This window comes from Eretmochelys imbricata, chromosome 4 (genome assembly GCF_965152235.1).
Source record: "Eretmochelys imbricata isolate rEreImb1 chromosome 4, rEreImb1.hap1, whole genome shotgun sequence".
NCBI lineage: Eukaryota > Metazoa > Chordata > Testudines > Cheloniidae > Eretmochelys > Eretmochelys imbricata.
In genome coordinates this window covers 89,937,499-89,963,642 of record NC_135575.1, presented here as the reverse complement: position 1 = coordinate 89,963,642, position 26,144 = coordinate 89,937,499, and the positions used below count along the sequence as shown (strand labels likewise).

At 41.2% G+C, this 26,144-nt stretch overlaps 1 pseudogene; it reads left to right on the top strand.

Annotated features, from left to right (window-relative positions):
• The first annotated feature begins 22,152 nt into the window (after nt 1–22,152).
• Nucleotides 22,153–23,282, top strand: LOC144264403 (DNA (cytosine-5)-methyltransferase 3B pseudogene; annotated as a pseudogene).
• Nucleotides 23,283–26,144: the final 2,862 nt, after the last annotated feature.

Here is a 26,144-nt window from a genome sequence, read left to right as displayed (position 1 = left end):
CATAAAAAGCAGAGAAAAAAAAACCTTTGGTATAAGTGTGCAAAACCAGCAAAACATTTTTCATCTTTTACCTCAAATTTTTCACAAAACCTCATTCCACTATGAAAAAGGAAACATTTCTATGTGAAACTGGTAAATTCCCACCTGGAGCAAATTCACATATATCAATATTGCAAAAAACTCAGACCAGTCTACATAAAGTATTAATATAATTTTTTATCTTGCAACCAAGACTAAGGGGTTTGTGCTTGGTGGGAAGGCTTTAATGCTTGCAGGAACATCAACACGTGCTCCCTTATGATGTGTTTTTTTTTTTATAACATTCCTATCAGATTGATTTATGCCAGGAACTTGGAGTTTTTTGCATGGTCCTAAAACAAGACTGAGGATGATTTCTGAAATGTGTCTCTAAGTAACAGTCTCAGAATTGAGCCATGTAAGACATTGACCATAGCATCTTTCCACCAAGTTCTAACTAACTCAAAACTTATGTGCCAACTTTTTCGTTCCATAAATATACAGAATAAAATAAAAAGCTGACATTTAGGACAGGAAGCAAAAGCCTTATCTACATTTTTGCGCCATTACTTTTTAAACTCACAGCAGGAGTAAAGTAGCGATTTTAACTTCTTAACTGCTGTGAAGACAGGGACTATAGAAATACTTCAAGCAATAATAAGGCATACAGTCTATTGATACTTATTATTTGTTTTACAGTAGCTCCTAAAGTATCCTAATTAAAATTCAGGGCTCCATTGTTGTAGGCATTGTGCAGACAAGTAGCATAGACAATCAGTCCCTACTCCAGAGAGTTCACATATCAGACAGGAAACAACAGGTTGATAAAACAAACTGGAATGGGTTAGGACAATTCAGACAAAATCTAATAAAAAATAGTTTGGCAGAAAGGCAGAGGTCTCGGCTCACTACCTTCCTAACCAATAACAAACACAAAGGATTGGCAGACATCACCCAAAAGGGAGGTTTTAAGGAAGGATTTTAAAGATGGTAAAGTGAACCTTTTACTGTTCTTTTTCTGAACCTGTTCTGCGCAAATCTGATTTAAATAGATTTTTAAATACTATGCTTTCATTTTTTACTACGCTGGGCTAGTATTTCTTTCTCCCCCTGATCTCTGTACCTCTTCACGTGCTGCCTTCTATGTATGGAATAAATGGCCAATTCCAGTTTTCCAAGCCAGCATCCTCTCTCCTTTACTCCCTTTTTCTGTGATGCGATCAAACCATGATTTCATAACAATTAAAAATATATGGTTCTAAGGATTTACTGTCTCCTATATACGTCTTTCAAATTACAAGATGTTTGTTTAATATATATACAAACACACACACACACACACTATTTTTTTATTTTATATATATATATATATATATATATATGACAGGGTTGGGCCAGATGGCTACAGGAGAGTGATAGAAGGCAGATATATTAGCCCCAGGTTAAGTAGGTCCCTTTTCCCTGGGTAAGGCAACAGGGAAGTTTCCAGAACAATCAGGAACTTTCTGGAAACAATTAAGGCAGATAGGCTGATTAGAACACCTGCAGCCAATCAAGAAGCTGCTAGAATCAATTAAGGCAGGCTAATCAGGGCACCTGGGTTTAAAAAGGAGTACATTTCAGTTTGTGGTGCATGCGAGGAGCTGGGAACAAGAAGTGCAAGAAGCTGAGAGTGAGAAGGCATACTACTGGAAGACTGAGAAGTACAGGCATTATCAGACACCAGGAAGGAGGTCCTGCGGTGAGAATAAAGAAGGTATTGGGAGGAGGCCATGGGGAAGTAGCCCAGGGAGGTGTAGCTGTCATGCAGCTGTTACAGGAGCCAGTGTAGAAAGCTGCAATCCAGAGGGCCCTGGGCTGTGACCCAGAGTAGAGGACTGGCCCGGGTTCCCCCCATCCCTCCAACTCCCTACTTGATATGGGAGGAGTTGAACTGGACTGTGGGTTCCACCAGAGGGGAAGGTCTCTGGCCTGTTCCCCGATCCACTAGGTGGATCAGCAGAGTCTGCAGGGATTGTTCTTCTTCCTTTCCCCATCCTGGCCAGTGATGAGGCTAACTGAGTGAATGGCAGATTTGAGCCATGAAAGTGGCCAAACTGAGGGCTGCCGTGAACCTCTGAGGCGAGAAAATCTTCCAATAAGCACAGGACCCACCAAGGCAGGAGGAGGAACTTTGTCACAATAGATATATATCTATATATAGATATATATGTAAAAAAGCATATATATATATATATATATATTCTGTATTAATATTTGTACAGTGCTAAGCAAACTGTCAGTGCTTCAGGTGTGGTTCTATTCAGTAAAAAAAAATCTAAAGTGATTCATGGGTTCCATGCTTATTTCCTGTAACTGAATTCTTTCCCAAACGTGCTCAACAGAGAAGTAATTGCCTGCATGCTCACCCTGAGATCTGAAAGTAAAGTACATCACAACCAGTAATTAGAGCTTTATAGGCCAAACTGGGTCCACAGTTACAGCTGTGAAATCCTAGTGTCTTCAAATTTTGCCCTCAGAGACAACAGTGCACTGCCTTCAGTGTGTTTGCCTAGAGGAACTTAGTAAATGGTACTATTAGTTCACAGGAAGGAACTTACTCTCTCTAGCTGCATTGCCTCTACAGGGCTAATAGGAATGAAAAACAGTAAAAGCTCATTTTTGTCCTGAGAGTCAGCAGTTACGACTCTGAACACACAAAGAGGGCAGGACTGTTGATTAAAAAAGTGCCTTTTTACACAGCCACTTTTCAGAGTGAACGTGCAGACTTTAAAAAAAGAAGAAAGAAGAAGAATTGTACAGAATCTGCTAAACACAGGTGCAGAAATGCAAGTACTTCGCAGTGATTTCTTTGAATGGAAGAAGCCAAGAGAAAATTCCTCTGAAGCTATCTTTTTCTATTTCTAAATATATCGAAACTTCTCATGCAGAGAATACGTTTTCTGCTGCTCTCTGTATTTGTATATGTTTCACAAAACATATTGGGCCAGATTCATCCCTGTGGTAGTGTCTCTGAAGTCAGTGAACTTTTATGAGGGATGAATTTGGCCCATTATTTCACCGCTTTACTCCATCTGCTGTGTGCAGACTTTTGGGTAACTTCCTCTTTATCAGAATCTGACAAATTATACAGTTGCATGAATCGGTTTTAAATATGTTTGCTATGTAAAATATTTTCACTAAAGGATTAGAGCCTGATTTCCAGAGCTACAAAATCCTCACAGTTCCTGTTGACTTCATTAGGAGTTGTAGATGCCCAGTGCTTCTAACAGTCAAGCTCTGACTCTAAAATAAAAACACCCTAATATCTCTTTGTAAAAATCATTAAACGCTTTTTTTATACTAAAACTATGGGGTGTAATCAAAGAGTCTGATATCAATGAAGAAAAAGAGTACTTGTGGCACCTTAGAGACTAACCAATTTATTTGAGCATAAGCTTTCGTGAGCTACAGCTCACTTCATCAGATGCATACTGTGGAAAGTACAGAAGACGTTTTTATACACACAAACCATGAAAAAATGGGTGATTATCACTACAAAAGGTTTTCTCTCCCCCCACCCCACTCTCCTGCTGGTAATAGCTTATGTAAAGTGATCACTCTCCTTACAATGTGTATGATAATCCAGGTGGGCCATTTCCAGCACAAATCTAGGGTTTAACAAGAACGTCTGGGAGGGGGGCGGGGTAGGAAAAAACAAGAGGAAATAGGTTACCTTGCATAATGACTTAGCCACTCCCAGTCTGTATTCAAGCCTAAGTTAATTGTATCCAATTTGCAAATGAATTCCAATTCAGCAGTCTCTCACTGGAGTCTGGATTGGAAGTTTTTCTGTTATAATATCGCAAATTTCATGTCTGTAATCGCGTGACCAGAGAGATTGAAGTGTTCTCCGACTGGTTTATGAATGTTATAATTCTTGACATCTGATTTGCATCCATTTATTCTTTTACGTAGAGACTGTCCAGTTTGACCAATGTACATGGCAGAGGGGCATTGCTGGCACATGATGGCATATATCACATTGGTGGATGTGCAGGTAAATGAGCCTCTGATAGTGTGGCTGAAGTTATTAGCCCCTGTGATGGTGTCCCCTGAATAGATATGTGGGCACAGTTGGCAACGGGCTTTGTTGCAAGGATAGGTTCCTGGGTTAGTGGTTCTGTTGTGTGGTATGTGGTTGCTGGTGAGTATTCGCTTCAGGTTGGGGGGCTGTCTGTAGGCAAGGACTGGCCTGCCTCCCAAGATTTGTGAGAGTGTTGGGTCATCCTTCAGGATAGGTTGTAGATCCTTGATAATGCGTTAGAGAGGTTTTAGTTGGGGGCTGAAGGTGACGGCTAGTGGAGTTCTGTTATTTTCTTTGTTAGGCCTGTCCTGTAGTAGGTGACTTCTGGGAACTCTTCTGGCTCTATCAATCTGTTTCTTCACTTCCGCAGGTGGGTATTGTAGTTGTAAGAATGCTTGATAGAGATCTTGTAGGTGTTTGTCTCTGTCTGAGGGGTTGGAGCAAATGCGGTTGTATTGCAGAGCTTGTCTGTAGACGATGGATCGTGTGGTGTGGTCAGGGTGAAAGCTGGAGGCATGTAGGTAGGAATAGCGGTCAGTACGTTTCCAGTATAGGGTGGTGTTTATGTGACCATTGTTTATTAGCGCTGTAGTGTCCAGGAAGTGGATCTCTTGTGTGGACTGGACCAGGCTGAGGTTGATGGTGGGATGGAAATTGTTTAAATCATGGTGGAATTCCTCAAGGGCTTCTTTTCCATGGGTCCAGATGATGAAGATGTCATGCAATGTAACTTATTTCCCCTTGTTTTTTCCTACCCCGCCCCCCTCAGACATTCTTGTTAAACCCTGGATTTGTGCTGGAAATGGCCCACCTTGATTATCATACACATTGTAAGGAGAGTGATCACTCTACATAAGCTATTACCAGCAGGAGAGTGGGGTGGGGGGAGAGAAAACCTTTTGTAGTGATAATCACCCATTTTTTCATGGTTTGTGTGTATAAAAACATCTTCTGTACTTTCCACAGTATCTGATGAAGTGAGCTGTAGCTCACGAAAGCTCATGCTCAAATAAATTGGTTAGTCTCTAAGGTGCCACAAGTACTCCTTTTCTTTTTCCACAGTATGCATCCGATGAAGTGAGCTGTAGCTCATGAAAGCTTATGCTCAAACAAATTGGTTAGTCTCTAAGGTGCCACAAGTACTCCTTTTCTTTTTGCAAATACAGACTAACACGTCTGTTACTCTGAAACCTGATAAAAATGAGTAAGGAGTGTTTTTACTTCTAGTTTATCAAAGCTTTTGAAGAACTGAAGCCAAATGCCCTAGGAGGATCCTCAAGGATAATTGCTTATTTAATAATGCCCTTCAAACCTTGCAGTGCAGGGAGACTTTGCTTTTTGAACACCTTTTCCTGGGTAAAACAGGTCAAAGACAGACACAGTTAAGTTTTCCACAGTTAAATATTCTGCAGAACTTCTGACTCCAACCTCCCAGACAGAAGCCAACACTAAGTAGAGCATTAAAAAGAAAAACACCAATGGAGGAATAAAGAGGCAAGAGTAACATGCGCCTTATTACAATCCAAATGCTATAAAACACAGTTAGCATGCTGTACTACATGATGGATTGATTTAATCCCACACAGCTTTACATGTATAAAACGATTCCTATTGGTATTATATACACTTGTACAGTGAACTCATATGGAATAGATAAACTTTCAAAAAATTATTTACGCTAACAAGTCTGCAGTTGAAATGGTCAAGGCTTATGCTTCAGTGCTGTATGGAGGTTCGTTTCAAATTCAATACATCATCAAAAAGATGTAAAATTCAACCAAGCATCAATATAACAATAAAGGAGAAACCTTTAGATATCAGGAACTACCAAGTGGAAGAACTGAACAAGTCTTATGAACATTTTCAACAACTGGAAAAAATGTATCTGTACAAGAATTTAATTCATGCTCCTCTTATTCAGCTTGATGTCTTCATGTGCACTTAAAATATATTTTTAAAGGAGGCAAAATAATTTGAAAACTACAGCAGGGTGAAATGGTTCAGAGAAAATCAAAACTCCACTCAGATGTCTCTGCAAAACTTAAAACAAAGGTAAACACATTTTGACATTTGAAAAATCAGGTTAACGTTTTCCCTTTGATTTTTATTGTCAGATAACTGCACTTCCAGAGATCAACTGGAACTGGAAGTACAGCAAAACCTTGAGAGAAGTTATTTCACATTTTCTTCCAGGTTTACTAGAATCTGGGAATAATGGAAGCCCCCTGAGTTTATCAGGAGACGTCCAACCCAATTTCATTTAGACAAATGAAATCTAGCCTTTTTAAAATTTGACTCCAAAACCTGCTAATAAAGCAATTCTTAAGTAACTGCTGCAATATCAGATATGTTAACAGATGAGCAATTTTATATAAAAATCACAGATGAAGAAAAGCCAAGTGTTCATAAAATATAAATATACTCAAGCACAGTGATAGTTCTTTGCATAGATACAATTTTTCATCAGCTACATACACATATTTTTCCTGATTCATCCACCAGTCTTCTCCTCTTATCAATAGTCTGTGAGAATTTTGGGGGCTAGGATACTAGAAAAAAATGTAACTGTAATTTAAAACAGCATCACTACAAAATTAAAATTAGCAAATTTTAAACAGTATCAGTACAGGAATAATGCTCCTCAACACACACATTTAGTAGGTTTAGGATGGTTGGAGATGTTTATTGTTACTATTATTATGATTGCTTTCTGTTTGGATTTCATGCCAGAATAATTTCAATTTTGTTTACAGGTTTTCATCAATTCCTTTTCTATTTGTAAAGCTCTTGGTTTAATAGATATTATAATGAAAATACAAAATGAAACATGGCCCATTACTGAGGTAGGGACTAGCAGAAAACCTGAGCTGTGCGCATAAACTTAGTTCAAATACAAAGGGTTTGGGTTCAATTTAAGTAGAAAACATATGGAGAAATCAAACTTCAGCAGCACAGTACACCTACAACACATCACGGGTCAGAAAGATGTAATGATTTGCATGCATCGTCAGAAGAGGAGCTAAGGTATCTTCAGGCATCAAAAATTTAAGAAAACCAAAATACAATGTACTGATTCAGCAAAGAGATCTCAGGATTCACAAGTTACAGCATGTCATCTCTGGTCATCCTGAGCTTGTGTGTCACATCTCCAGTAGAGCATATCTTTCAATCAGCCAAAGTCTACCCAGTGAGCAAAATCTTAAAACTGGGAGTAATGCCAATAGTAAGAAAAGATGGAAAGGGCCTTTGATATGAATTATACACATGCTCTTTTTTTACATGGTATCAGCTGGAACCTGCTGTTTAAAATTATAAGGCTTTGGGTTGAATATTTCTGGTAATTGATTATCAAAAAAGTTACATACAGCAGGAGGCAAAGAATGAGCATGTCCTACAAACATTTACAAAAGTAAAAGAATTTATAAGCTCATTGGTGCTGACTTAGTTCATAAATTCTAAGGCCAAAAGGACCATTGTGATCATCTAGCTCAGGGGTGGGCCCGTGAGCCACACCACGTGGCTTGGCCCCACTCTGGCTGGGGCGCTGGGTCGGGGGCCGCACCACATGGAAGCTGTGGCATGGCCCCACTGGCTCCTACACACTCCAATGGTCCCCTCCTGCACTCCAATTGGAGCTACAGGGGCGGTGCCTGCAGATGGGGCAGTGTGCAGAGCCTCCTGGCCGCTCCTCCTCATAGGAGCTGGAGAAGGGACATGCCGCTGCTTCCGGGAGCTGCTTGAGGTAGGTGCTGCTTGGAGCCTGCACCCCCTGAGCCTTGCCCCATGCCCATGCCCCAGCCCTGATCCCCCTCCTGCTCTCCAACCCCCTTGGTCCCAGCCCAGAGCACCCTACTGCATCCCAAAGCTCTCATCCCCAGCCCCGAGCCGCACCCCCCGCCAGAATCTGCACCCCTTCCCACACCCCTACCCCAGCCCTGATCCACATCCCCACCTCCAAATCCCTCAGTCCCAGCCCAGAGCACTCTCCTACACCCCAAACTCCTCATCCCCAGCCCCACCCCAGAGCCCACACCCAACCCCAATTTTGTGAGCATTCATGGCCCGCCATACAATTTCTATTCCCTGATGTGGCCCTTGGGCCAAAAAGTTTGCTCACCCCTGATCTAGCCTGACCTCCTGTATAGCACTACCCCATAGACCTTCCCCCAAAATAATTCCTAGCGAAGATCTTTCAGAAAAATAGCCTATCTTGATTTAAAAGTTGTCATTAAATATTTGTTCCCAATGTAGGTATTTGTAGACTGTAATCGAGTCACCTCTTAACCATCTCTTTGTTAACCTAAATAGATTGAGCCCAGAGCTCAACCACCAATGTCATTTCAATTAAAATATTACACTGGGAAATCCAAAGTGCCCACACAAAAAGGGAGGTCAACTGTCATGAGACTGAACTACTTATGTCATTAACCTTGACACAAAAAGGTAGCATTTTTAATATCTAAAGCTGAAATAAATAAAACGTTCAAGAGAAGTGAAGATAAGAGAAGGAAAAGAATACATTTACTGTACCAGACAAGAACATAATCCCTTTACAGTTAACATCTAGCTCCTTCTCTAACAAATTATAGATCTTATCTTTAGTAGTGTGGGAAAAATTCATGACTCCCCATTTCCTTGGCTGTTTATATATCTTTAAAGGTGCACCATTCATACAAAAAAAGGATAATATCCTGAGAAAGAAATCAGTATTTTGTTAAAGCTTACTACAAGCTAAAGCTGGTTATTTTCCACCAAGGGTAGGATATTCTCAGTTCACAGGCTTGTGCCTTAACAGAAACACAACAAACCACAAAACAACAACAAAGGTAGGGTTTTAAAGAAAAAAACAAAAGGATAAGCAACAGATTAGAAATACTATCTAAAGAGCCCTTGTAACGGAAGATATATATATCTAAAAAGGTATGTGTGTTAATATATCTTCAAGTCTTTACAAGGCTATACTCAGACACTCTGAATCCTGCCATTATAATGTGTAAGGAAAAAGTTTGAGCAAGGTACAGAAAGAAGTGTTTGCACACCGAAAAAGCAAAAATTTTAAATGGAAACAAAGTCTATTTGTATCTCAATGTGATTTTTCAGCTCCCCCATAGTACCTTCAGTATTTTCAGAACTGAACCAAATTCATCCTTCAGTTCCATGCAGCCAATTCTCAGCATGCCATAGTTGTGCTGTTAATTATCTGATGCAAATCCCACTGAAGACAATGGGCTATTTTTTGCTGTCAGTTACACTCAAAATCTGGAGTTATTCCACTGTGTACACTAGTTTAAGAGCTAAATTTGCCGCAACAAGTTTGCACATATGTAACCCACATCAGAATAATGTTCAATGCATATATGATGGAGAATTGGAATATGGGAGAAAAAAACAGCATGCTTGTTTGTCTATGTACAGATCAGGTACAGGTCCCAAGTAGTATATATTGAGAGAGCATACAACTAGTGCACACAAAGTACTCTATGCAAAAAATATATACTGAAGTGTGGTATAACACTCCCATTAAGGAGAATAGCCAGCCCTTAAGGAATTCCAGTCATTCCACTTGCCTCTTACATATACTTCTGTCCAAAAAGTTGCACTGAATTTTGAAAAGACTGGAAGGCGATTTTCTTGTACAACTGTCAAATATTAAGCAAAACCACTAAAACTAATTCTGGTGAAAAACTGTCTACCTGTGAACCTTCTGTCCATTTTAACCAGCACGTTGTATTCTAGATTTCCAATGTACTACTGCCTATTTACCATGCTGTAAATGAGGTTGCCATGGAAATTACCTTTTTTTCCATTCACTACAACTAAAAAAAGATAGCCCACATTTGTAAAATCTCTCTCAAAGAAACTTGAGAGCAGACCACTGCACCTACCTGTCCAAATGCAATATCTGAAATCCTTGGGATAGCCTGGTGGAATGGTGGTAGAGCACAGCAAAGCACTCTGCTCATACATTCCCATCCTGAGCAGCTAATGAATAGGCATGGTGCTACTGAACTGCAAAAATAAAAGGAAGACTTGTGGAACCTTAGAGACTAACAAATTTATTTGAGCATAAGCTTTCGTGGCATACACCGTCTCTAGAATGGTGGAGGAGGATAATTACGAAGATTACTCTGTGAATTAAGTGCTTAAAAGCAGAGTCACTGAAACAAAACACTTTCTAAACAACAAAGAGGTATGGAATGGAAATTGTATGGAGAAAAAAAAGGATAGAATGGTGTGGATACCAGTGTCAGGCCTCAAGCCTCCTTGTATCAGTACTTACCCACTTTATTCTGGCCACAAAGGTGCCACTTAGGGACCACCCTGCATTGAGAGTTGTGTGAATCCACCCACTCCACTGTGAGTTTGGGATACAATTCTGTTTCCCAAAATTCCATTTGCTTCTCCCACTTCTGCGCATGTCTACTGCCACAGTCCTGCAGCAGACGTAGCATCCCTCTACATGCTCGCACATCTCTACTGGCCACTGGTTAGGAGCTCAGTTCCTACCTATTCCTTTTGGGTGTCCTGCACCATAGGGGATGCAGAAAAAGAACAGTTCCTGAGCTCTGTATTACAGTTGTGCAGCAGCAAGAAACGGAGAATGATGCATATGTATTGAGGGGTTGGGCATAAAGAAGAAGATGGTTTTAAAACAATTAAAATGTGATATATTTCTGTGTTTATTTATAGTTATTAAACCTTGTTAGTTCCATTTTGTTTTCAACCCTGACTTTGCTGGTGCAGCCAGCTCCAGCATAGTAAAGCCAGTCCTGAGAGCTTGAGAAGAACACATCAGGAGTGAAGATTAACAGTGAAAAGCTAGCCAGAGAAAGTGAGCCTTGTGGAGAGATTTGAAAGAGGAGTGTGAGATTGCTTAGCACGCAGGAAGAGGAATATTGCTGCAGAGTAGAGGGAGGCATGAGAAAATGCACCAAGGTGTGAATGAAAGAAGTTACAGTCAGATGCCTTTAATCATTTAAAGTGAAATACAAAAAGATAACAGATTAGAAATAAAATCCAAAAACTAGGCCAGCTAGATTAGCCACAGCATGAATGTGTTATACCCACAAACTCTCTAAAAGTTCCCTTCTGGGATAGACGACACCGAGCTGGAAATGCTGATTGGCATATGCTCTGGAGAGGCAATTATTTCTGTCATTTACCTTTCAATGAAACGTGATGGCATACCCATGTTTAAACTGAGGAGAGGGCATCCACAGATAGAAATGGCTAGCTGGCGTTTGAAAGGCTGCACTCAAGTGAGCCATAGTAATGGAAAAGAATCAAATTTCCATATCCCCAGAATTTGTGTGGATTATTGGATGATAATATGTGATAATATATCATATCATTTCTTAAATAAGTGAAAGATGTTTAACTTGTCTTATTTTCTTTCAAAGACAAAATCTTTATATGTTGAGCTTCATATTTGTATTAATATTTATACAATTAAATTTCCGATTCTTTCTAATCAGGAGCACTTTCTTGATTGGACTGTCAGAATTTCTATCACATTCATTAGTTAAGATGTATGGTAGTGTGCTCCAAAGACACAGCAGGAAAATTCGCCCAAGAAGTGCTACCGAGCAAATCTCTTATGTTCCCAGATCATCATTTATCAACTTTATGGGGAGTGGAAGTTCACATAAACAAACTGGAAAGAACAAAATTTGTTAAGAATGGTATATTATGTTTCCCCTTGGTAATGGAAATATAATTAATTTACATGAGTTCACGGCTGCTCTAAATTCTGTAACAATTAGATCTTTTACATTACTGCTTGGGCTTCTTCCCAGCCAACCCGCAGCTCCAGCTCATTTTATTCACTTTATCTCTCATACTCAAAGCCTCACATCCAAGAGTTCCTATAGTCCTTCACTGCTTCTAGGTATCCTGGCACTGCAGGAAGCCAAGAAAAATTAGTAGAGTGTTCCTTGTAGGGAAAGCTGCCTCTCTTTAGTCTTGCTACGCTCCCTTCCCAATCTGCAACTTGAAAAAAGTGAATTTTAGGAAGGAGCAGAGAGAGGGTGTTAGGTGTGATGAAGAAAGGATGATGTGAGAGTATAATGGAGGAAGATTGGTACATTTACCTAAATGGACACATTTACCGAAATAAAAAATAAGCAAATACTTCCTAGGGAGTAAAGTATGGGCCAACATATGAAATATGGGGAATTGTGACACTACACAGAGCCTTGAAGAAAATGTAAGGGGACTGTTGCCTCCTTACTAACAGTCAGTGGGGGTGTTTTGGTTGGCTAGCTCTCAGTACTAAAAGGGGAAGGATCTATGGGAAATCAAGACCCTGAGACTGACAGTCCCCAGGAACAATGGGGAGAGGCCAAGGCTCCAGGTCAGCCTGAATGACAGGGCAAGCAGGCTAATCAGGGAGTCAGGAGGCCAGGGAGGTCCCGTCCTCTGTGTGAGCTGGATCTGCTGGGGTCAGACAGAGTGGGGCCAAGCTAAGGAGAAAGCAGGGGCCCAAGCTGACCTGGGGAGCAGAGCTGTGCCAGATCCAGAGGGGCCAGAAAAGCAGCCCAGGAAGCAGGTCAGTGCTGGGAGCAGAGTCACAGAAGCAGGCTGCAGAGCAGACCTGTCCTGGGAGCAGAGCTGTAGCAACCAGAGGCAGAGGGGCCAAAGAAGCAGCCCAGGGAGCTGGAGGCAGAGCAGCAGCAGCCGTGCTGAGACAGAGTGGTGGAGCTGAGGCTGGAGCAGTCCGGAGCTGGGTGCGGTGAGCAGCTGGGGAGAGCGAGGGGGACCCTGGGCAGCGGGCCCAGCACAGGGAGATGCCTCAGCCAAGGGGCTCTGCAGGCCAGGCTCAGATCATAACCCCGACAGGGCGGGGGCGACACTGGGAAGAAGGGTCCTACCACTTAGAGCCTGAGAGCGTGTGGCCAGCACCAGAGCAAGTGTCCAACCCGCAGCATCCCTACAGCACAGCCAGGGCCTGAGAAGGCAGCTTGGGACTTACAAGGAACAGACTGTGAACTGCCCTGACATTCCAGAGACCGTTTGTGATGTTCCCTGCCACAGAGCGTGTGGATGTGTTTCGTTTAACCTTTCCCATTTTTCCATATTCTTTTTAAAATTAATTGTTGATTAAATAACTGGCATTTGCTTTAACTTGTATGTAATGGTCAGTGGGTCAGAGAAGTGCCCAGTGCAGAGAGAGTACCCCGGAGTGGGGACACCCTAGCCCCTGTCCTAGGTGACCACAGCAGGGTTGGGGTCGAGCCCCCCAGGAATCCTTTTTGGGGTTATGAGGACTCTGCCAGAGAGGAGTGTGGAAGGGGAGTCCTCAAGGGCAGGGAGGCCACTGGGTAAAGGAAGTGGGAGGAAGGACTCGGAACTTTTCGCTAGCCCACTTCACCGGGGTAGTGCAGAAGCCAGGGAAGTTCCCCACAAGAGCGGGACTATTCCCCCCCCCTTACACAAAGGTCAGAGTTTGACAGCAATCCAGTGGGGCAGAAGGACTTAAATAGGTGAATTGAAATGACCAGAATAGTGGCCAAGGAAGATAACTTTGGCTACAGCTTACTGAATGAATTTTGGGGGATAAAAATGGAGAAAATGAGATGGCAGCCAGTGAAAAGACCATATTATTTTCCTTGCAAATGTCTCAGTGAAAACTCACTGTGGGCCCTACTACTAGGAAGGCCAGGTAAATTTGCTCCCTGGGCCCTTATCCTTAAATTTGCTCCTGTGTCATTAAGTACAAGTGGTTTAGAAATCCCTACACTAAAATTAGCCATCTCTGAACACCACTGTATGTTTAGACTTGCATTTATAACAGTGGATCCATGTGATCTTGCCAAAGATCTTTTGTTGCAGACATTTTGTCCGACATCTGGCTAGGGCTTTGGTCATGACAGATTTGTTATACAATTGTATTGAAGCTTTCTTTCATCAGTGACATTTGGTCATGGACATTTAATCCAAATTTACAGTTTCTCTACCTGCATTTATGAACTCTGTCTCTGGGCTGTACCTGTACTAATAAGCATGACATTTCATGGTGAATAGTCACATCGTGAAATGCCAAATTCAGGCATCAACACAGGACAAAAAGTATCTTTGGGAATGATGTGCTACTCATAAAGGTTAATGAATATCCTACTTCTCAGGGGGGAAATGTGAGTATTTGAGTTTCCTATGAATACAAAGAGAAACTTAAAATACTTTTATCTCTGAAGCCCTCTTCCCTTTTCTACTGTTAAAAACAACAACCTTGGAACACTTACTTTACACTTAGTAGCTGATTGATTTATTTAGGATAAACGGTGACAGTCTGTGTCACTGGCATAACAGTACATGTCATAGATTTGACTGTAATTGTGCCAGTGTGATTAATTGTAACTGGATATGGTACACCATGGAAAGATGAAAAGTCTGAGAATAGTATATTTAAAGGAATGATTTCCTAAGAGACACAGTATGAAGTTCTTTCCAAAACAATTTTCATTCACTGTTTTTAGTTTCTTTATTTTCCATTCAACATTCTTTTAAACATCCTCTTAGAATATTTAAGAATAACTTCCACCCTCATACCACTGTTGTCTTGGCAGACAATGATTCCTTTTAATTAGTTTTTGAAAGTGAGAAGTCAACATGACTTGATCTCTTCTGTGCAGTCATCAGTACCATAAAATGATGGCAGCACATCTCTAAAACACACAATGTCTGCTTACTATGTTGATTGATTGGCTCTGCAACAGTGTAAAATATTGTCGAGTCACACAAACAATTATTTTATATTTAATCTGACAGCAATGATAAATTTAAAAATTAGACTCTGAAGGAAAATTTTAAGCCTAAACTGATTGTGAACTATTCCTTGAAAGCTTCAAAACTTACTGTTTTGGGGCTTCCCTGGAGAATCAGGTGTTCTAAAAAATATATCTGCAGTAAATATTGCTATTTTTATTTCTAAGCCATCTGGAACAAAGCAGGGCAGCAAATGGCTCAGGTGTCAGGTGAGAAGGTAGGGTCCAATGTAGCAGGCATCCTGCCAGGGATTCACCTAGTTGCTCAGACAACTTTCTGTGCCTCCCCCTTGCTTAAATAGCAAGTCATATGCCATCAGTGAGGCCAGACATCTCCTCCAATCAGGAGCTTTGTGAGCAGCATCTCTGGTGAGCTAGGTGATATCAGCCCACACTTCCTGCTGGTATCGGCAAGTTGCCTGGTGGTGGCTGCAGTCTGAGGACTATCTGGGGTCCCACAAACCCAAGTTTGTGATCCAAAATCCGTCATACCAGCTCACTCTCCCAAAAAGAGAGGTCCCTTCCAACCCTGATATTCTATGATTCTATGAATGGACATTGTATGTTTCCCAGAAGCCCCTACCCTCACCAATCCTTAGAAGCCTGGCTTCAGCACAGGAACTGACCAATGGGCCAGGAACTTTCCTTGGTACAGCTTCCCCAATGCACAATGAGGAAGCTTACCAGAGGTCACCCATCAGTACTAAGGGGCCCTAATAGGGCAAAGTCTTTCCAACCCTTCTGCCAGGGTTGGGGCCCTTCTTGGACAAAAAATCCTGTCCATTTGCTGGATAAGAAGAAAGACCCTTAGTAAGATTAAACACAGCCCTTTTGATATGAAAAGCCCTTTCTTTGGCTATTGGTCACTGGAAAACTCAGTTTGAACCAGTATATGCAAGCCTCCCCAGTTGTTTGTACCTCTCTGGTACCTAGATAGAGTGATTCACCCCCAAAGATCCCCACGGGCACAGTTTGTGGGTCCTGGATGAGCCATGATAACCCTTCCTGCTGGTATTACATACAAACCCTGGCCCACAGTGATACATAAAACTTACTACAATATGGTTCCCACAGATATTGCATGTCATTGCAGTATCTGTCAAAGATGAATCAGAGAAAAAGGCGGCAGAGTCCCATGTCACTGTTTCAAACAGAATCTCCAAAGAACATGTACTCTCCTTGCTGGTCACTTAAGTCTTACACTGTGTGCTACTGAAGGGTTTGCTCCCTGTTCTCCAGGTATGATGGTGTATTGACCATTTCACAACTCAACTCCCAGTTCCATACGCAGTCCAATAGATCATTCTCCATCCCTCTGCAGCTCCCAGGGCTTTTTAACAGATATAGAATTAGCCCTATAGATGTGCACAGTCTAGTGTATGATGCAAACTACACAACCAGAGTGATCATATTCTATTTGATGTTGCAAAGTCATAGTAAGCTTCTGATTGTTTACTTTAAGATTTACTCAACTTTTTTTTTAATTCCTCTGTAGACTTGTATCCTCTGACTCTCTTTACCAGCCAAGTTGTCAAATGAACATGGAACCAAGCTAAAAAAGTGTTTCAATCCTCTTAATCTCCGTTTTTACAGCTTTAATCCAAATAGAACTTTAGTCAGCTTCAGTCTGGGGTCTGGCTGAATTATAGATAAGCAGATCCTACTAGGGAACACCACAGGAATTAAAACGCTGCTACTCATTCAGGCATGCTTACTTTTAGTGAAAAATTACGATTGTTCAGTTTGCCCAGGCAGTTCATAGGACATCCATTAACTCCACTCGTTAATACCACAAACAGGAATTTTTAACTTTTAAAACATGAAAATGAACACTGAGTTTTATAACTGACCCTCTACATTGAAAGTGTGAGCTAACAATATAAACAATAGATTTGCAATTTCTCAGCAACTTTTACACAAGGAGGTTCAGACCTGATCCATACATTTAGAACCAGGTAGTCAAACTGATCCTTCTGAATACAATGCTGGGATAAAACTCTCCGGCATTCTGAATATTCCAAGCTTATTTGAACTTTTCAAATGCAACAGCAAAAAAATATCCTTACAATAAGAAATAAGATGGCAAAGACTTGATCTTACTTGAAACTCATTTTATCTTTACTATGATCATTTTACTTTTCTTCATGTTATATAATTGGAAACTGGAACTTATATGTTGATATAGGTTAAAAGGATCTACATTAAATAATGATTTCAAAATATATTGTGATATGTTATTTTGTACCAGTACCAACATGACACAAAGGCATAGAAGGTCATAAGATAAAGCACGACTGGAAACTTGCCAAGGAAAATTCCATAGAGATGCAGGACCATAGTGTTGGTAATTTGGTGGGCAGCAAATTTCCCTCTGAAGTGATACTAAATCAATAACTCTGCATTATGTTCAAAGACATTATGCTGTTGACATTACTGTCTTTCCAGTGAGACATGCCAAGAAGAGCATACAACATAAGGAATGGTCTACAATTAAAATTCTGAAGTGGCATAGCTGTGCCACTGTAGCACTTCAGTGTAGACACTAACTATGCTGACAGGAGGGACTCTCCCATCAGCATAGGTCAGTGGTCTCTAAACTGTAGGGTAAGCCCCCTGAGGAACATTTAGGGGGGTGCATTGCAGGACCCAGACATGTCCCCAGTGGGTTGGCGAGGCAGTGCCGCCCAGCCTCTCTCTGCCCCCAGGCAAGCTCCATCCCAGCCGCAATTCCATCACGCCCCTGCTCCACTCCCATCTCTGCTCTGACCCCAGCCGTAGCTTCACTCAGACCCCTCCTCCACCCCCAGCTCCGCCTCTAGCCCCAGCTCCTCCCCCATCCCAGTTCTCTCCCTAGCTCTGCCTTCAGCCCAAGCTCTGCTGTGGGGGCAGCCTTGGCTGAGCAGTTTGTGGACGATACCAAGCTGGGAGGGGTTTCAAGTGCTTTGAAGGATAGGATTAAAATTCAAAATGAACTGAGCAAACTGGAGAAATGGTATGAAGTAAATAGGATGAAATGCAATAAGGACAAATGCAAAGTTCTCCATTTAGAAAGGAACAATCAGTTGCACACATACAAAATGGAAATGACTGTCTAGGAAGGAGTACTGCAGAAAGGGATCTGGGGGGTCACAGTGGACCATAAGCTAAATATGCGTCAACGGTGTGACACTGTTGCAAAAAAAGCAAACATCATTCTGGGATGTATTAGCAGGAGTGTTGTAAGTAAGACACGAGAAGTAATTCTTCCTCTCTACTCTGCGTTGATTAGGCCTCAGCTGGAGTATTGTGTCCAGTTCTGGGCACCACATTTCAGGAAAGATATGGACAAATTGGAAAAAACTGCAACAGAAAAAAGAAGAGCAACAAAAACTATTAAAGATTTAGAAAACATGACCTGTGAGTGAAGATTGAAAAAATTGGGTTTGTTTAGTCTGGAAAAGAGAAGAGAGTGGGGATGTGATAACCATTTTCAAGTACATAAAAGGTTGTTACAAGGAGGAGGGAGAAAAATTGTTCTTCTTAACCTCTGAGGATAGGGCAAGAAGCAATGGGGTTAAATTGCAGCAAGGGAGGTTTAGGATGGACATGAGGAAAAGCTTCCTAACTGTCAGGGTACGTAAGCACTGGAATAAATTGCCTAGGGAAGTTGTGGAATCTCCATCACTGGAGATTTTTAAGAGCAGGTTATACAAACACCTGTCAGGGATATTCTAGATAATGTAGTCCTGCCATGAGTGCAGGGGACTGGACTAGATAACCTCTTGAGTTCCCTTCCCTTACTATGATTCTATGATCTTGTTGTATATTAATATGAACAGATCTATTGTGCCTTCAGATTTAAGATTTATATAGTCTTAAATTGTACATGTAGAGTATTTATGTAATCTTGTTCACTATATCTCTTTGATAATATAATAGTTAGAGCCCTTATTCCTCAGATCTGTTACTGAAGTCAGTCAGAGTTTGTTACAGATTTCAGTGGGAACCAAACAGACCAGGGTAACGTGAAGCTGGAAAATACATCTTCATTATACTGTACTCCTTTCCTTCTTTCACCTCATAATCCTCATTCTTCTATGCTTTCAAATCTATTTGAAATAGTAAATTGAAGATTTTGTGGTGCAAGGAAGGAATATTTAATTCCTCTCTGAGTAAAGTTTGGGGCCTCTGAATGTCATTTGGATGAAAATCTGAATGGGTTTATTTTACCCCTTTTCATGTTACTGACATTAAAAAAAGGCATGTCACCGGTGTCATCTCTGTGAAATATAATTGCAAAGAGAAACAAAGCTTTTTTAATTTATGGGTATAGAATACAATTAGTGTCTTATCATTACTTGGTTAGGTTATCAACGTGAACTACTGTCATATCAGCAGTAGTAGCTATTTTGATTTGGGGAGCTAACTCTTTATTTTTCATGTATATCCCCTTTGGTAGAGCCAACCGTACTTAACTGCATTAAGTCTTGTCTGCTTCTTACATTAGCTACCTAACAGCCATCAAACCCACCTTTCCTGCATCCTCTTGGGGAAGGGAATAAAAAAAAAAAAAGAATAGCCCATGAGAAGTAGCAAATGTATTAACTTCTCCAAGTTGTTTTCATTTTTTGACAGTTTTAAATTCCCTCCCTGAATTTTCTCTGACTCCTTAGAAAAATGTTTTTTTTTCTCCTTTTCAAAATCCTTAGCTACTGAATCCATTATTTAACAGGCTCACATGACTCCTAGTTCAGATCTGAAACTTCAGTATGCATGGACAGCCTTCGTACAGCATGTTCTTTGTCTTGCTCCCAATCAGGAGCCAGAAGCAGAGGTGGCCTGACATGAAATAAAACTTTAGAACTTTAGCTATTTTAGAAAGACAAGCTCCTGAATGCTGCACTTCCACCCCAACAGTTTTTTGGGACAGAAGATTTTGTATTTTCCTCCTTAATAAAATTCTCATCTTTATTAATTCTGAGTTTGCATTTTTGTTTTAACATCAAAGTTACTTTATGCCATTCATACCATTTTGACAAATTCCTGTCACTCTCTACTTTCTTAAAGGTCCGTTCCTTTGTTTCCCCCATCTCCCTGAGGGAACGTGGGGACACTGCAACAACAGAAGGAAAGTACCTCATCTCCTTGTTGCCTCACATAACATTTCTAACATGGAGCTGAGCAGATGCTTACATTAATATTTAAATGAATATGTAATACCAAAACAATACCAACACTGCAATAAATATTAACAAGAAAAATAAACACTGGTTTCATTTTTATTACACAGATAAATCCTCCCGCTCCATTATACAATTTAAGCTACTGCTGAGGACAAAGTCCTTAGGCCTTGAGAGATTCTTAATTCTGTATTTCCTATTCAGCACTGCTGTGCAGTTCTCACTTTGTAAAAGGCCCTCGAGCAATTTCCACTAATACAGTAGACTGGTGAATATCTGAACGCACAACTGAAAGTGATAACTGATAGCGAAGGACCAGATTTTTAAATTGCAATAATGTGTGTGCAATCATGTACCCAGATTTGTGTATGAATTTACCACAGCTGCAAGTGCCAATGCACATTAGATGAGCTCACAAGTGAGGACCAACTAACAAATTGTGCATGGAGCTAAAAATAAAATATAATCAAAGGAATTTCTATAGCATGAAACTGTCAGGCATTTCCCCAATATTTAAGTGTTTCATTGTTAAAAATATGTATTAAAAATCAATGTGCCACAGTTCTCCAGTGGCTTAAGACAAGATCAACCCTGCACTTTTCCATGTCAGAGTGTTTAGCAGAGTGCTAATGTTCATATAAATGTTCAAATAAATTGGTTAGTCTCTAAGGTGCCACAAGGACTCCTTTTCTTTTTGCTAATGTTCATAGTAAGCCCTGGTCTACACTACGGGGTTAGGTCAAATTTAGTCACATTAGTTCGATTTACAAATGACTGCATCCACACAACCAACCCCGTTCCGTCGACCTAAACGGCTCTTAAAATCGACTTCTGTACTCCTCCCCGACGAGGGGAGTAGTGCTAAAATCGACCTTGCTGGGTCAACTTTGGGATAGTGCAGACTCAAATCGACGGTATTGGACTCCGGGAGCTAACCCAGAGTGCTCCATTGTGACCACCCTGGACAGCACTTTGAACTCCGATGCACTAGCCAGATACACAGGAAAAGCCCTGGGAACTTTTGAATTCCATTTCCTGTTTGGTCAGCGAACTCAGCAGCACTTAGCAGCCCAGGTGACCATGCAGTCCCCCCAGAATCGTAGAGCATAAACGCTCCCCCATCATCTCCGTCCCTGAGGCTATCACAGATTAGAAGGCGAAAAAAAAAACGCACTCACAAGACATGTTTTCTGAGCTCATCCAGTCCTCCCGCACTGATAAGGCACAGCTTCATGCATGGAGGCATTCAGTGGCAGAGTCCAGGAAAGAATTAAGTAAGCACGAAGAGAGGAGGCAGGACATGATGCTGAGGCTAATGGGGGAGCAAACGGACATGATGAAGCGTCTGTTGGAGCTGCAGGAAAGCCAACAAGAGCACAGACCCCCACTGCATCCACTGTTTTACCGCCTACCCTCCTCCCCATGTTCCATAGCCTCCTCACCGAGATGCCCAAGAACGTGGGGGGGCGGGGCAAAGGCTCCAAGCACTCAGCCACTCCAGAGGATGGCTCAAGCAACAGAAGGCTGTCATTCAAACAGTTTGATGTTTAGTGTGGCTAAAATAAGTAATGTGGCCTTTTCCTTCCCTCCTTCCCCACCCCACCTGAGCTACCTTGTCCATTATCTCATTTTTTTTAATTAATAAAGAAAGAACGCATAATTTAAAAACAATAGTTACTTTATTTCGAAGGGGGAGGGTGGTTGGGTTATAGGGAATTCAAATCAACAAAGGGGGAGGTTTGCATCAAGGAGACACACACAGCTGTCACACTGAAGCCTGGCTAGTCATGAAACTGGTTTTCAAAGCCTCTCTGATGCGCAACACGCCTTGCTGTGCTCTTCTAATTGCCATGGTGTCTGGCTGTTCAAAATCGGATGCCAGGCAATTTGCCTCAACCTCCCACCCTGCCATAAACATCTCCCCCTTACTCTCACAGATATTATGGAGCACACAGCAAGCAGCAATAACAATGGGAATGTTGGTTGGGCTGAGGTCCGACCAACAGCGTCAGTGAGCTTTTAAACGTCCAAAGGCACATTCTACCACCATTCTGCAGTTGCTCAGCATACAGTTGAACTGCTCCTTACTACTGTTCAGGCTTCATGAGCCATGGGAGCAAGGGGTAGGCTGGGGTAGGTGTGACCGTGCGGTGCTGCCGGCTGGGAGAGCAGCCTCAGGAAGAAGCCTCCAGCTCGCATGATATTCCAGGCAGGACTGAATCTCCATGAGACGAATCTTAAAGAAGAGAATGACCTGGAGTCTCTGGCTCCTATTCAGTGCTCTATGAGGAGGATGGCCATGTCTGTCCAGGCACCCCTGATCAACCTCACTGAGGAGGATTCCAAGGAGTCCTCCCAGAGCAGCAGTATCACATCTGCCAGCAGCACCCAGAGGACTAGAACGGATCTCCTGAGCTCGTCGCTGGGGAACAGAGTTGCAGTGGAAGTGGTGGAATACCAGGATGGGAAAGATTTTGGAATTGGGGAGCTCATGTGGGGGAAAATCAAGGGCTTTCCCTGGTTGCCTGCAATCGTCTCCTCCTACAGAGTCACATCCAAATGTCAGACAATCTCCAGAATGTGCTGGGTACAATGGTTTGGGGACAGGAAGTTCTCCGAGGTTTCAGCAGACAAGCTGGTGGGTCTGATGGCTTTTAGGCAGCATTTTAACCACTCCACGTTTAATAAGCTGGTCTCCTATCAACGAGCCATATACTATGCTCTGGAGGTTGCTAGGAGCCAGGCAGGGAAGATGTTCCCAGAACCCCTGGCCAAGTGGCTAAAGACTAACTTCTGCAACAATAGCAAGGAACAGGTGGAGAAGGACCAGAGAAGAGAGCAAATGGTTTCCAAAGTCACACACAACAACAGGAGCCTAGAAGACAGTTGTTTATCGTGCGGGAGAAAAAAACCAGCCACATTCCACCTGCTGTTTGAGGGGGGCCTTTGCAAGACATTCAGGGATCGATTCCTCGAGCTCTTCTACATGTGCGACAAGGACAGGTACTAGTCCTACCGCACCGTCTGCTGCGAAGGCAAGGAGCTGCTGCTGGGTAGCAATGCCAGCTGCTGAAGGTACTTCTGTGTTGAATGCTTGGGGGTCCTGGTAGGGCAAGGTACCTCGTCCAAGGCAAAAGAGCAAGAGCCCTGGAGCGGTTATATGCGTCAACCTCAGAAGTCTATAGTGTGTTACAGCACTGATCGGATTAAAATGTACGGATGCAAGACTTCTTCACTAGCGACATAGGACAGGAATATGATGCACCTAAAATCTAAAAAGGCCCGCACATTTCCCAGAGTCACTACCCTTGATAACAGAACATCAATGATTTCATTGGCTACTTGGATCAGAGCAGCCCCCATAGTAGACTTGCCCACAACAGCAGCAGTGACGGTGAGCTGAGCGGGCTCCATGCTTGCTGTGGTATGGCGTCTGCATGGGTAATCCAGAAAAAAAGGTGCGAAACAATTGTCTGCCATTGTTTTCACAGAGGGAGAGGCGATTGACAACATGTACCCAAAACCACCCATGACAATGTTTTTGCCCCATCAGGCACTGGGAGCTTAACCCAGAATTCCAGTGGGAAGTGGAGACTACGGGAACAGTGGGATAGCTACCCACAGTGTACCACTCTGTAAGTTGATGCTAGCCACAGTAGTGAGGACGCACTCCACCATCTTAATGCACTTAGTGGGGACATACGCAATCGACTGTATAAAATTGATTTCTAAAAATCTACTTCTATAAAATCAACCTAATTTCATAGTGTAGACATACCCTTAAGTCTAACACTAAAAATCACATGGATGTTTAAATTATATCAGGTGGATAATTTCTGCTCCAGCTGACAGAGAAAGCAAGTGACAATTAAAATTCATGAAAGTATACAAAACTATTTAAATATTCCATTCTGGAATCCTTGGTCGTAAATTTCTTTCCAGCATGTACTAGATTTTTTTAAAATCATTTAATGAGGACTTTTTTAATTGAACAACTGCCTTGTTGTAATTCTTGCACTTTAACAACTAGAGCCCTTTTCAGCAGAACACATTTATTTCCAAGAAAACAAAACTGGTGTTCAATCAGCATGATGGCTACAAAGAGTAAAATCAAAGAAAGGGTTGTTATAGAATACATGGAAGGAATAATAAATAAGACCTAAGACCATGGATTAACTCAAGAATTTATACATTCAGGCTGAAGGAATAAAAAAAATTCTTGCATTTTCTCCAACAAGTTGCAATAGAGTTTGAAACCCTGGAGTGGATGTATTTATGCTTCCACTTTGAATAGGAAATAATTATGGGGAGGGGAGGAAGCATGTCCCACTGACTGTGCCTTTTAGTTTGAATCAATGAAAGATCCTTTTGTTTACTTTGTACACTGTGAGGCCCAGGTGGGCCATCCTGAGCTAAATGACTAAGCCAGCTCACTTCACAAGATGCTTCAGTCGAGTCCATGATATTCCATTAGTAGAGCTGGTCAATTTTTCTTTTTTGTGGGGGGTGTAGGGGGAGAAATAGTTTATTTAGCTAAAAAAAAAAGGTTCACAGATTCAGATAGATTTCAGCCAATAGTTTCAACCAAATAAAAGTGAAAAAACAAATCCCAAGAAACTGGAAACATTTTGTTTCAACATTTTCAATTTGAAATGTTTTGACTTTTTATTTCAATACGTTTCATTTAAAAATCTTGCTATGTTTAACCAAAAAAACCCACAAAAAGGGTAAAAATATTTTCTCTTTTTTTTTTTTTGATCAATGAGAAAAAAACAAATTGTTGTTTTGGGTGAACCCAAAACAATGTGTGATTTTTTTTTAATTAGGAAAAAAAATCAGAGGTTCACCTATGTCTGTCTGTTACTTTAAACATTTAACATACTGATTTTTCTGTATTAGTAACTAATAAAAACATGAACAATTCTTCAAATTAATTCTGGTCTATTATCCTAAGTTTAATAATTCTTCTCTCTCATTAATATGGACTCCCTTCAGAACATAATGGAGCTAACATATCACTTCTTAATAAAGGTCACTTAGCAGATTTATGACATTTAATAAAAGGCAAAGATCCTGAAAACTAGAGCTGAATAAATCCTCATGTAACTGTTCTATTTCTATTATCCTCCCATATTTATTTGTTTCATCTTCCTCTTCATAACAGTATATTATATATATATATATATATATATATATATATATATATATTTCTGGACAGGAGCTATATTTAACTATATGCTGGGAGGTATACAAAGAGACTCTAATACCTGAATAGGCTTGTGGACACTACTGTAATGCCATGAACAAATAAGAACAATATATAAATAAAATAAATATTAAATAATGATGAACAATTTGTTTAGCAAACTTAGCATCTTTGCTTATGGAAAATCAAAAAGCAGGGTGATTTTTTATAATTATGTGAAAATCTTCAATTCATTTTAACTATATTGTTTGATTGCAAACATTTTTGGCAGGTGCTGATTATTCACTATTTGCTGCTTGAGATTTGTGTATTAGAAACTGGAGAACTGGGCTGTAGACAACAAAATGAAATTCAAAAAACACAAGTGTAACGTGCTACATTTAGAGAGTAAAAATCAAATGCACAAATACAGAATGGGGGATAACTGGCTTGGCAGCAGCACTGTTAAGAAGGTTTTGAGAGTTGTGGTGGGTCAACAGTGTGATGCTGTTGCAAAAAAAGCAAATGCAATTTTATGTTGCATTAATAGAGGCATAGCATGCAAGGCACAGTAGGTGATTGTACTGTTCTACTCACGAGTAGAGGGTTAGGGTTAGGCCTCAGCTGGAGTACTGTGTCCAGTTGTGGTCACCACTGTATAGAAAGGATGCAGAGGTGAGCAACAAAGATGATCAAAGAGATGGAATGCAAGCCATACAAGCAAAGGCTGAAGGAACTGGGTATGTGTAGTTTGGAAAAGAGGGGTTTAAGCGGGAACATGATAGCGGTCTTCAAATACTTGAAAGGCTGCCATAAAAATATGGAGAAAAACCGGTTCTCTCTTGTCACAGAGGGCAAGACAAGAGGCAATGTGTTCAAACTACAGCATAGCAGATTTAGATTAAATCTCAGGAAAAACCTCCTAATGGTAAGAACAGTAGGAGAATGGAACA